This window comes from Diabrotica undecimpunctata, chromosome 7 (assembly GCF_040954645.1).
Source record: "Diabrotica undecimpunctata isolate CICGRU chromosome 7, icDiaUnde3, whole genome shotgun sequence".
NCBI classification, from domain to species: Eukaryota; Metazoa; Arthropoda; class Insecta; order Coleoptera; family Chrysomelidae; genus Diabrotica; species Diabrotica undecimpunctata.
The window spans coordinates 710,048-721,944 of NC_092809.1; positions in this window are offsets into that span (position 1 = coordinate 710,048).

The window sequence follows — 11,897 nt, forward strand, 5'->3', positions numbered from 1 at the left end:
TGTTCCACCCCGTGCTATACACGTCCATGTTTGCGATTTACATTTTAGCCGGTTGAGTTGCCATAGGAATTGCAGAATTATGACGCAGTAAATGTATGGAAAATGGAGGACAAAGGAAAATGATGACCAAGTCGATTAGGATATGGACTGGATGAATGTCACATCGAAGGCGATAGTGGCAGATAGGTTGGGTTAGGTAGAAATGAATGTTTTTCTATTATTTAGGAGCACAAAATCATTTTATATATGTAGATCCTTTACGTTTTCTTGATTCCTTAAAGTTTTCCGGTAGAAACTAGAAAACCAAATGCACAATCCATTTTTGATTTAAATAAAAGGTTATCTACATAAAAAATATATCTGAAAAAAAAAAAATAAAAAATACTGAAAAGACCTATAATCCATAATAACTAGCAGTACTACATGTATATATAGTATACAGGATGTAATAAAAGGGTGTTTTTAGAGGCATAGAACTTTGAAATGGAATAAAACAAACATTATTTTTATCAATTGACATCACTTGATTAATTCTCTAAAAATTATTTAGTTAATCTTGTTACCTTTGTTTTAAACCATTTGTATAACTTCCTCCTCTCCGTGACCTAGTGTTGTTGTGTCTTATATAAATCAATGCCTTGATAGGTCCCTAGGCGAGAAGAGTGTGTGTGAGTGTGGATTTAGATTAATTATAATAATGGATACTGTCTTATTCCTTTTCTGTCTGGCTGTATGACGATAAGTCTAAGCCAAAAAAAAAATCAATTGACATGAAATTGAGTTATTCTAAAGATAATCTTTTGACATTATAATTTAAATATGATTTCTGGTATATGACCGTCATTACTGCCTCTGACGTAGTCTAATCTGGAGGTCCAATTTTCGATCACTTTTTCCAATATTTGTCGCCGTATATCAGGCATATCAAATGAATTGTGGCACAAGCTTTGTGACATGTTGGCGCCGTTGCCGATGTTCAATTGGTAAATGAAAACGGCAGTAATCTCTATAGCGGTCACCATTGACTGTAACGTTCTGGCCAGCACCATTTTTGAAGAGGGACGTTTTCCTTTGGAACGATGGCAGCTTTGAATTTATCCTTCAGGCTGTCAACCAGCAAACGGTCATCTGTTGTTACTGAATTTTCATTGAAATGCAGCGTTTTCCACAATAACTGGAAGCGATTCCTTTTCATTACTTTTTTGATATTATTCACATAAAGATCATTCTTTGACCAGTACGAATACAAAGATGGAAAATGGCGTATGTCCATCTATATAACTAAACCCAAGAATCGTTTTATTTCGGCGACATCAGTGTTGTACCACGCGGTAATACTTGCCCTTTTTTTCTGATTTCTTTTCTGACTCTGCGACACATAACGATTTGTTCCTTCGACCTAAAAATAAAAAAAAAATCAAAATCAGTTGAACAAAATAAATTAGATATTTACCATCATGGATAAAAGACCATCGTCTACAAAATGTTTGTAGAATTGAAAGGGCGATTTGTTGTAGAAATTTTCGTATAATTGTGTATGAAAACCTGCAGAATTATATTCCTCAAATGTAAATTTCTGTAAATTGTCGCTGTTGACCGGCTCCCATACATAGCTTCATTGCATTAGATACTATTGGTTCTTTTAAAACTTCCTGTTCTGAGACCTCAGAATGTTGAGCAATGATAAATTCTATAGCAGCATCAACATGTTCTCCGAAATTCGTATATTTTTTTTCTTTACTGGTGGACGCCGATACATCTTGTCCCAACGGTCCACAAAAAGTCTTGTTGCTCTTTTTCGTACGACTGCATTGTACCACTCTAATCTAATTACTGATAAGAAAAAAACACGGTGACGGCGCCTTTGCTTGTTAGATTTGCCGACACGTTATCAACAGGAGTAGACAAGTCAAGGCGTAATGCCACGTTGGACTCTCATAGGCATTTTGTGATAAAAATCTTACTGGTGGCTGCGAAACTCGCATTTTAGAGTGTTAGATTTTAATTTGAAAGTTAAAGAAAGTAATAGAAATACTTAGAAAAAAGGTGATCGGGCAATGAAGACATTAAAATTTTCAATGTGGTGGCACTTAACCTGTTAATGACAGGATAAGTGCCACCTGTAACTCCTGAATGATAACAAAAGAAATACAGTGGAGTTTACCGAACTGAACAAAACCATAAGAAAACAGATAAAGGAAGATTTAAAGAAATAACAAGAAGATCGCATTAAGAAAATCATAGAGAAGAACAAAAGTTTAAAAACAATGAAGACAAATATAGGAAAAAGAAAACTAATCATGCTTAAAGCTGAGAACAATGAAGAAAGAGATCTCATAGTAAAAATCACAGAAAGATATTACACACAGAACTATACAGTTCTAAAAATGACCCACCACTATCATCTAAACAGAATCTCTCGAGGAAAATACAAAATGTTGGCTCAGAGATATTACCAGAAATAACTGAAGATGAAATCGAAAAATCCATAAACGACATGAAAAGAAATAAAGCGGCCGGTGAGAACAAAATACTGGCGGAACTGCTAAAAGAAGGAGGAGACACGATAAAAAAAATGCTAAAAATACTGTTCAACAAATGTCTGTTTGAAGGTAAAATACCTAAACAATGGAGAAATGCCAACACAATCTTAATACATAAGAAAGGAGACCGAACAGACCTAAACAACTACCGTCCTATTTCCCTTTTGTCACAACTATATAAAACCTTCACAAGAATAATAAATAACCGACTAACCTATAAACTTGATAACTACCAACCAGTGGAACAGGCCGGATTCAGAAAAGGATACAGCACAATCGGCCATCTACATGCGCTTAAAATCTTAATTGAGAAAACCAATGAATACAACCTTCCGCTGTACTTAGCATTCGTAGATTATGAAGAGGCTTTCGACAGCATTGAACACTGGGCGGTGGAAGAAGCTCTGGTCAATAGTAGCATAGATTCAAGATACCGACAATTGATACATGATATTTACCAAAACGCAACCATGACCGTAATTCTTTACGACAAATTAATAACGGATAATATAAAAGTTAAACGAGGAGTCCGACAAGGCGATATAATTTCACCTAAACTGTTTACCTTGACCCTCGAAGATATAATAAAATCAACAGATTGGGAAAACAGAGGAATATGTATTAACAGAAAGTACCTAAATCACCTTAAATATGCGGATGATATACTCCTGATCTCCTCGGAACGACAAGAACTAGAATTAATGCTGAATGAACTTCATGAAAAATCACTGCAAAAAGGCCTAAAAATCAACTTCAACAAAACAAAAGTAATGACAAACACGGAAGACCAAAAATACAAACAGAAAAAATAGAACAGGTAAATGAGTATATCTATCTAGGACAAGCAATCATAGCTAACAGAGAAAATCGCCGAAATATCGAGACGAGTAAGAATAGGATCGGCAGCGTTCGGCAAACTTTCTTACGTTCTAAAAAATCAAACAATCCCTCTATACTTACGAAGCAAGGTATATAACTTCTGTATAATACCGGTGCTCACCTACGGAGCATAGACATGGACATTTACACAGGCCAATTTGGATAGGATAAGGAAGGCACAAAGAGCGATGGAGAGACAAATGTTGGGTATATCACTTAAAGATAGAAAACGTAACCAGTGGATCAGAACCAAAACAAAGACAGTAGACGCGATAGAAGAAGCAGCAAAACTGAAATGGAAATGGGCTGGACACAATGAACGTCTCCAAGACGGACGATGGAACAATGCAATGCCATCGGAAAGTGGCGTCCATACAATGCAAAGAGATCAAGAGGCAGACCACAGATGAGGTGGAAAGATGACATCAGGAAACAAGGAGGTTCCACATGGCAGAGATCAGCTCAAGATAGGGAAAGATGGAGAGAACTGGGAGAGACCTACATCCAACAATGGAAGGATAGAGAATAGGTTAAAAAAACCTGTTAATATAATTAAATTTTAAATAAATAAATAAAAAAATAGCAATTAAAAGCGACTTAAATAACTTATCTATATGTTATACAAGTAATTAAAAGCTTAGTAGCTTTGGTACTGGCTTACCAAACTGGACCGTATGCAATCCATGGCAGAGACACCAGAAAATTTTCAATTTTTGATTTAACTAGTATGTGCTTTACTGAACTGTGTTTCAGACTATTTTATTTAAATAATCTCTCTACTGTCTATCTTATTTATTTCTAATTTTTAGGAGAAATTTTTGAATTACACCATTCTCAAAATTTTAACAAATTGTTGGCAGTAATTTACAAACGAGTTCTATCATTCCCGCCTATAGAACAAGTAGGTACTTTTTAAAAAGATTCGTAGTGCTTAGTAAGAACTTTAAATTTGAACAAATTGTTGGCAGCAATTTATAAACGAGTTTTATCATCTCGACTTTAGAACAAGTAGGTACATTTTAACAAGACTCGTAGTTCTTAAGTAAGCATAAATTTCCGAAAACCGTTAACAAAGAAACTTGGAATATGAGAAATAATTGTTTCATTCATCTTTTTATTTAGTTATAATGCAAAGTGGTATAATTTCGAAAACTTGTAAAACGATCTCAATCAATATTTTGTTTCCGAGTAAAGTTAGCGCTAACTTTCGCAATTTTGCATTCCTAAAATCGTTATATACATTCGTATTTAAACTTTTTGTAAAACTGTTCAAGTATTAAAAATTATAGCGTTTCTTACATCTATGTAAGAGAGTTCCCAACCTAATTCCAACTTTCAGACATCGTAATCAACAAATAACTTAGCTTGCAAGTTATTTGCATTTTGTAGAAAGTTGTGCACTTGAGTTTTCTTTTAGATACTTTCTAGACGAAACAAAACAACTTTTTTAATATCCTGCCTGAGGTCGGGAGGAAGATTATGTCAACATCTTTGTAATTGGGCAACGAAATTACGTTAAAGTTAAAACAATTTGTGGCTAAACAGCGAAACAAAATAAACTATAAAGAATGTAAATACATAAGAATCATTTTAGTACTGTCTGGCTTTATAACACGAAAAAAATACGAAAAACTTTGCTGCAAATAAAAAAAACCGGCACTATGTGTTATCAAATTAAATTTCGGCACTGTGGTTATCAAGATGTAATGACTCTAGTAAACTAACATACAGTTCGTATCTCCTTCTTTAATTAATATGGTATTCTTCTTCTTCTTCCTTCTTGTATGTAGGATTTAAAGACTGTTTCCTCTTCAATAATAGCCTTCTAAATTGTTTAAATTATCGCACCATCTTTTTCTTGGTCTGCCAATACTTCTTCGTCCATTTCGTGACTTATCTCGTGCGATTCGTACTATCCTATCCTCTATCATTCTACTAATATGTTCGTTTCATTCCTGTTTCCGTTTTATCACCAATCTATTTATGTCTTCTATATTTCATGCTCTTATGTTTTCGCTTCTCTCCCTATCCAACAGGCTTTTCCCTGATATTCGTCAAAGTATTTTCATCTCTGTTGTTTCTAGTAGTCGCGAGTGGTCTCGTTTTAGATGTGTCAGGTTTTATCTACGCCGTGTATGTTAATATAGGTCTAATTGATGCTTTGTAGATTCTTGGTTTTGTGTCTTGTCTTCCATTTTAGTGGAAAATATAGTCAGATGCATGGTGATTTGTAATAGTATTTTTTAATTTGCAAGCAGACTCAGCAAGATCTATATACTCGTCTGCGTTTTGTGGAAAGGGATAAAAGACGTCGTGGAATAAATTTCCCGTAGCTGTTTCAAAAACAAAATACCCGGAGCAGAAACATAGTGGCTCAATCTTCTGGAGTAATTATAAAAGACTTCTTCTTCTTCTGGTTCCTATCCGTTTCGGATGTTGGAAATCATATTGGCAATCATGACCTTGCTCGCTGCGGCTCGAAACAGCTCCGTTGAGGTTTTCTTAAACCATGTTCTTAAATTCCGCAGCCATGATATTCTTCTTCTACCGGGTCCTCGCTTACCTTTGACTTTACCTTGCAATATAGACTGCAGCAGGGACTAACGGTGCTGATTTCTCATATCGTGTCCCAGATATTGCAATTTTATGCGTTTGATCGTAAACACAATCTCTGGTTCCTTCTTCATTTTTTCTAGAACTTCCTTGTTCGTGATCCTTGCTGTCCATGCTATTCTCAGCATTCTTCTATAAAGCCACATCTTAAATGCTTCAAGTTTTTTAATAGTGGTGTCTGTAAGCGTCCATGCCTCCGCCCCGTACAACAGCACAGAGAAAACATAGCATTTCAAATGTCTCATTTTTGTATCTAGGGATATGTTGTGACTTTTGAAGATGGCGCTCATTTTGTTAAAGACCGTTCTTGCCTTTCCTATGTGGCACTTTATTTCCTGTACATTGCTCCACTGTTCGTTTATATTAGTTCCCAGGTAGCAATACTGTTTTACTCGCTCTATCTGCGTCCCATTAATGTATAGATGAGCCCCATTTATATTCTCCTTGCTGATAATCATTTGTTTCGATTTGTGGGTATTAATGCTTAGTCCGTACTGTTGACTGTGCTCGTTTATTCTGTCCATTAGCCTCTGAAGTCCCTCTAAAATATCTGCTATCACCATGGTGTCGTCGGCATATCTAACATTGTTTACTCTTTCACCATTTAGAAGGACGCCTTCGTCTATTTCGTAAAGAGCCTCGTTAAAAATTTTCTCTGAGTACATATTAAATATCAACGGCGATAGGATACATCCCTGTGTAACTCCACGTAGTATTTCTATGTGATCTGTTACTTCTCCGTTAATTTTCATGTATGCGGTCTGATTCCAGTATAGTTCTGAAATTATTCTGAGGTCTTTGTCATCCAGGTCTGCTTCTTTTAAAATGTTTATCATCTTTTGATGTTGAACTCTGTCAAATGCCTTTTCATAGTCGATCAAGCACGCGTATACGTCGCAGTTAACGTCCCTGCATCTTTGAATCAGTACTTGTACTCCGAAAAGTGCCTCTCTGGTACCCACTGCGTTAATGAAGCCGAACTGTCTGTTCGATATTTGTTCCTCGCACTCCTTATAAATTCTTCCATGGATGACTTTAAGAAACAGTTTCAACATGTGGCTCATTAGGCTGATTGTTCGATATTCTTCGCACTTTTTAGCCCCCTGTTTTTTAGGTATCGCTATGAATTCTGATTCTAGCCATTTATCAGGGATGATTCCTGTATTGTATATTTTATTGAAGACAGCCGTGATCCAATTTATTCCTTCTTCCTCCAAGAGTTTTAAAAATTCAGCTTCGATATTATCAGGCCCTACAGCTTTCCTGCTTTTCATCCGTTTTATTGCTTCTTCTACCTCGGATTTAAGTATGTCCGGGCCCGTCATCCTCTCTGAAAATGGATGCCTATAATCCGTTCTTTGATCTTGAAAAAGTGTCTCCAAATATATTCTCCATTTGTCTTTCATCTCTTGGGTGTCAATGATTAATTTTCCATTGGTGTCTATGAGTTTCATTTGTGTTTGCTTTTTAAAAGTACCCGTTATTTCTTTTACCTTTTTGTGTACATTAAAATTGTCATGCTTGGCTTGTAGTCTTTCTATTTCTTTACATTTCTCTACAGCTTCTTTTTCTTTAGCTTCTCTAATTTTTCTTCTGATGTAAGCCTGCATTTTTTTTATTCATCTTTATTTCCTTTAATTCTGCGTTCCATTAAGTGAAGGATTTCTGGAGTCATCCAAGATTTCTTCTTTGTTTCTTTGTTTGGTTTTAGCAGATCTTGTTTAGTTTTCTTAATTATTTCTTCGAATTGATTGATTTCTCGTTGGATGTTATTTTCTTCTTTTAGTTGTTTAACTTGGTTGTTAATATATTCCCCCACTTGCTTTTTAACTTCCGGATGTTGCAGGGCTGTCATGTCGTAGTTAGGTCTAGACTTTTTCTTTATTGTCTTCAGTCTCACATCCATGACTCCCACTAAAGGTATGTGGTCAGATTCAATGTCCGCTCCTGGATATGTTTTGACAGATTTAAAACTGTTTCTGAATCTTCTATTTAACAATATATAATCTATCTGGTTTCTAATTACGTTATGAGGTTTATCTGCTGGTGCCTTCCATGTATACAATCTCCTCGGTGGTAGTTTATAAAATGTGTTTGTTTATAAAAGACAGAGAAGTAAAAACTATTATCGATGCTTGGAAATTGTTTTTTCCAGACTACGTCCTCAGTGAAATAGTTGAACACACAAACAAATATATTCTAAAGCTTCGGACATGAAATTAAAGCAATTATTGGTCTTCTATATTTTGCTGGAGTCTTGCGGTCATTAAACCTACATTTGAGAGATCTGTGGGCACAGGATGGAACCGGCGTAGAGATTTTTCGTCTTACAATGAGAATTAATAAATTTGTGTTGCGAGCGCTTCGCTTTGACGATCTTGATGATAGACAGGTACAGTAACAGTACGATAAGCTATCTCCTATAAGAGAATTTTTTGATGGATTTGTTGAGCGATGCAAAGCTAAATATGCTCTAAGTGAATTTGTGACAATTGATGAAATGCTTGAGTCATTTTGCGGCAAATGTGGATTTTCACAATATATACTGAATAAACCTGCAAATTATGGAATCAAAATAATAGCTCTTGTTGATTCCACGTCATATTAGACTTCATTCGTACAAAAATTAATTAAAACAATATCTCGAACTGGAAGAAATGTAACTTTCGATAATTGGTTTATGTCGATTTTCTAAAAAAAATCACAAACTACATGTTATGGGCACAATTCGCAAAAATAAAAAAGAATTCCTGAGATTTTTACATCGTTAAATAAACGATATATCTTCCTGACGAATCAGTGGTTTCCTCAACAGACACGTAGAAGTAATTGTCACTAATATTAGTTTTTTTATTATCTATTACTGACGAGTACAACGAATTGACATGGTTTATCTTTATAGTCCCGTCACTTGGAATATTCAATTAACAATATTTTTTAAAAAGAAACTAAGTTTTCATTGGATAATTTTGAAAGCGGTATATTTAAAAAGATTAATGCACGACATAAGTATCTTGTTCATTTCCTTTTTTCGAATTTGAACGAAAAAACTTAGAAACCGAAGCTTGATATTATTCTCCAGATTTAGTTTTGTCTGTTTTGGCTAAATGTGAGCAATTCTGCCATTTCTTTATAACCTTAAACTAAAGGCAACAATAGAAGAAATGTCACTCAAGTAACTGCACGATTACTGCATGTCAGTCACCGATATTTCAGCAATAGGTAAAATATTTATTTTATATTAAAATATACAGAAATAGGTATTGGTATTAAATTAAAGTTTAATTTTATTATTCCCGTTTTATGAACGTTAATTTATGTAATCATTATAATATTTTAAATCACATATCAAATATAGAAAAGTATTAAATATTGAGCACTTACAATTTTGCCACTAACTAAACAATAAACTTTGTCCATATCCATAGATAGCTCTTTGTAAGGTTTAATTCAAGTAGCGACGTTAGTTATTTTCGGCATTTTAAAATCAAAATAGTTAATAATTTAAACAAGCTCGACTGACGATGCTCAAGTTTTTACTTACACTTTTGAGAATAAAATGATTTGCAAAAGGACAATTCTGTTTATACCCCACGCAAGAAACTTTTGATACACCTTTTTCTTACGGGATTATAATTGGTTACCTGCTACGACAATATCAAGAATATTAGGTAGTATCGGTAACATTGAAGACTGAAATATTGAAATAAAATGACCATTGGAATTTTCATTTACTTTATCATACCATTATCTACGGTTAGATTAATATTACTTAAAATCCGCAATTAAAAATAAATTGACGTATATGCATTTTACGTCATTTTTTGTATAATTATGCAAAATTCCCAGATGTTTGTATAAAATATGCATTCTACATCTTTGCCTAAGTCTACTTATAACAAATCGCGGGAGATTTATGGTATCACTTAAGTATAAATCCGTGTTAAGCTTTGAAATTGATAAATCAAACAAATTACCAGAGAAAACACGTCTTTTTCCTAAAACGACGCAACCAAAAGTGAAGCTTTTTGATTCCGAAAGTTACCAGTTCGAACACATAGTCAAACTTTCTATCCCATTAATTAAAAAAAAGGCACAGGTAAAAGGATGAAGCAGCAGATAGAATTATATCTTTTGCTTCAACTCCAATAAAATGGTCGGGTTCTGACACCCGTACTTTAATAAAAGGAAGAAAAAAATAAAATAGAACCACCATTTTTCTGCTTATCATAAATATTCTGTAATTTCATAAGAATAAGTAATATGAATTCAACTACTTAGCGTAACACCCGAGGATAACAAAAAAGAAAAGTAATCCTTCAGATGAATTATTGATTAGTCGAACGAGACCGTTTGACGTTACATGTTATATTTTATTGAAGCTGATGAACTTTATTTATAAAATTGATACATAATGTGAGTAGATACGTCCTGATATTGCTTCGAAAATATGTGTTGTCGATAAAAGGACGTTGAATGTAGCCTTATCGCATTTGTAACCAATCATTTCGATTACACAAATTCTAAAATAAAGCTGATTATTGATTTTCACACGTTACTTAGCGTTTATTGTATATTTAGGTAGTGCCTACCACACCAAAAACTGTGGCGTTAGATTTCGTTAGAGATTTGTGTTTAATATATTATATATCGATACCCTAATGCTGATAGGTCGTAACCCAATTTTACAAAATTTTACAAGAGGCACAAAAAACTGTATAGCATAATTATAAAAGATTGCTTGTGTAATGTTTTCTTAAATAAATAATTATGTAATGGCTACTAAGTGAGTTTATTGTAAAAATATAAATTTGTTTAATTTTGATCAGGGTTCTAAGGGATACGACATATTGTAACCAACGTCATGGCGGCTTACGAGTATATCTAACTCTTAGAAAATGTAGTAAGTTATTATAACTCAAGGTGTTCTCATAAAAGTGTGGTTTACGTCATTTTAAATCATAATCCGTATTTTTTTATTTTTATTTTTATTTTTAAAACAGATACAAATGTGTGTTTACTTTAAATAAAATGTAGCAAACTAAGCGAATACCATTTAAACAACGTTACAGTTAACATTTTTAGAAATAATTAAAATAAAATAACTAAATAATAAGTTTAAATCTTGGCTTTCTTTTTTTGATTTTTGTTATTGTCTTTGGTGATTAAGTCTTCGTGAGGCAGCGTATCATAGAAGTAGTGCACATCTGCAGGTAATACAGACTTTAGATCTTGAAGGTCCTTCCATTTCTTTGTGGTTATTTTTAATCTATTCGAATAAAGTTGATCGTAAACCAAATCGTGATTGACGGTGTTCTTTCTCTGAGGAAGGAGTTCATATTTTTGATCATAGGCCAGTTTGTATAATATATCCCCATTCGGTAGGTATTTTAAGCCTCTAAGATCTGTTACCTTCAAATCTCCTTTTGATTTACCTGGACGAATTGAGCTGTAGCGAAAGTTTTTAGAGTCATTGTAGTTTAGAAAAAAAGTGTGGGTGATATAGGATACTTCCAAAGGTGCAGGATTCTTCCTGGCTTCTGATATTACCGAAATATAGTCTGAGGGTAGGAATATTGGCGATTTTTTAGTCTTCGTTCAATAAGACTGTGGGTAGAGTCACACTCCATCTGAGTGTGGCCTCTTTCTAGAAATTTTTGCTCAATCTCGACTTCATACTTGGAAGCTAAAACCGATAAACCATTCGCAAGGACGACATTCCTATTCTGATAACCACAGCCGTCTGAGAATATTATAACATTTTTCTTTTCAAAGGTCAAATATTGTTCTAGATGTTTTATTAAACACGTAGTGAATACAGATGGATCAAGCTCTGCCTCAGTCTCATTCCAAACGAAATTC